Genomic DNA, 2,559 nt, shown 5'->3' with positions numbered 1-2,559 from the left:
GAAACGTACGCATATAAATACATATATAAAGATATATATATATATATATATATGTACATACATACATACATACATACATACATATATATATATATATATATATATATACGTATATATAGGTATGTACATATATACGTATATATATATATATATATATATTTATTTGTATATTTATTTAATAATGTATATCTAGATATATATATATATATATATAAACACACACACACATATAAGTATATGCATATACATATATATATATATACCTATATATATATAGACATACATGAACATATGCATATACTCATACATACAAACATACAAATGTGCATACATACATATACAAAGTATATATATATATATATATATATATATATATATAGATAGATAGATATATACGTACATACATACATACATACAAAAAAAATATATATACATAGATATATACATACATGGATACATACACACACACACACACACACACATATATATATATATTTATATATATATGTATACATATATACATATTTGTATATATTTATACGTAAATATATGCATACATGCATACATACATATATATATATATACCCACACATATAAATGCGATAAGTATATATATATATATTATAGAAGTATATGTACCTATTCACATTTATTTGTTATATACATTCGTACTTATACACACACACATATATATATGCACATACTCTCAGACACACACATCCTCACACACACACGTATATATAGAGTATATATATATATATATATATATATGTATATGCATACACATGCATATATATATATATATATATATATATATATATATATATGTACATATACGTATACATATATACTAAAATACACTTGGTTATAAAAATTCATATCGATCATGATTTTATGCGTAGTCATTCTTACATCGTTTCAATGGTGAAAAGCACATCATGATCGCTACTGACTATAGATAGGTCAATGTTCACATATAACGTACCAATTTGTCGTACGTGTAATTAAGAACACCGTCCATCCAAGCAGATACTTGATACTGCACTGTTCAGTAATTTCTTGTGTACTGTTTACAGTATTTTCTTGTGTTCTGTTTACAGTATTTACACTTCAAGAACTTCAGTGACTTCACACACCTAGTAAATGTTTGTTGCCCAAATTGTCTGCCTGTGTTCGTTTTATTCTCGATGGGGATTCATAGATTTATATTTTGATATGGCAGGAGTTTGGACTGAGGAAGCCAGGAGGCAGGAACTATTCAGTGTTAACTGTTTACTGTTTATTTGTTTGCTTTTTTGAAAGCTACATATGTGCCTTTGGCTAAATAGTTTTGAGCTTTGAGGGTTCACACTTTCATCACTTCTGCTTTCAGCATAGCGCCACTAGCCAGCCTTAGTGTCCTACCGTAAATAAGTAGTAAACAGTGGTTTATACGCTTACGTCCTACGAGGCTACGATTCTGCAACTATACGACCTACAGGCTGCTGTAGGCAACAGTATACAGGCTGCTGGCCTACATACATTCACATTGGTGTCAATGGCGTGGGCAATATGTAGGGTGCCGACCTGCCGTCTGCTTTTTACTGTTTGAGTTTAGACTTCTCTTTAGTCAGCTTTTACACAGCGACACAGCGTCACAGTAGGTCTGCTAACTGCTTTCTGCGCCTTCTTTCTTTTTTATTGGCTATTCTCTGTTCTATTGTTAAAACCTCCGAAGTATTGAGTATTGACTCTATATGAGGCATCAGTTCATATTCATAAGGCCTCAGGAGTCAGGAGTTCAGGACCACCCTCTTGATTGCTGTGTATTTAGTAATGGAGTAGGAGTAAATACCCCAGAATACAAATATTTGTTTAATTTGTAAAAAATGTCTTCATTTTGTACATACTCAGAGACTTTTAGGGCTTAGCCCAGGGTTCAGGGTTCAGGGTTCAGGTGTACAAGGAGGCTATGTAAATATGATCAAGGGGCAGGGGGCCAGGGGCTGGACAGTTTATTATAATATTTATTTATGTGTAAATAACTAAATACAACAACGACAAACTTTCTGAAAATAGAACAGGGTATGCAAAAATAAATGAAAAAGTGATGACAAGCTGACATCCATTTATAGCCAGTCTATCACCCCTAATATGTACATTTTAGCCTAAATAGACTTTTGTACCATTTCCTACTGGACAATGTTGTTGTTTTTCTAACTGCTTTATTCTGAGTTCAATCTTGCATCGAGTAGTAGTAGATACATTGAGGTTATTCAAACAAACACAAAACGAAAAGGCCCCACTGAAACTTTGAAAGTCTGGGACTCTGAGTCTGAGGGGCCTTTTGGGCGCTCTGGGCTCTCTGGGCTGGCTGACCGGACTGTGCCCGTCGGAAAGTCGGAAAGTCGGAAGCCAATTGCGCCGAGAGGCATAGTGAATAAACATATAGAAACTATAAAGAAAGTGTTCAGGCCCCGAACCTTTATCACATCTCCACTACTATATTTTTAATATAGGTCCTGTACGTATAAAGATCCTTATTAAAATGAGTACTACCGATACACTACTGACTGGCAG

This window comes from Sphaeroforma arctica, assembly GCF_001186125.1.
Source record: "Sphaeroforma arctica JP610 unplaced genomic scaffold supercont1.310, whole genome shotgun sequence".
Taxonomy (NCBI): Eukaryota; class Ichthyosporea; order Ichthyophonida; genus Sphaeroforma; species Sphaeroforma arctica.
Note: the sequence above shows the minus strand (reverse complement) of the source record.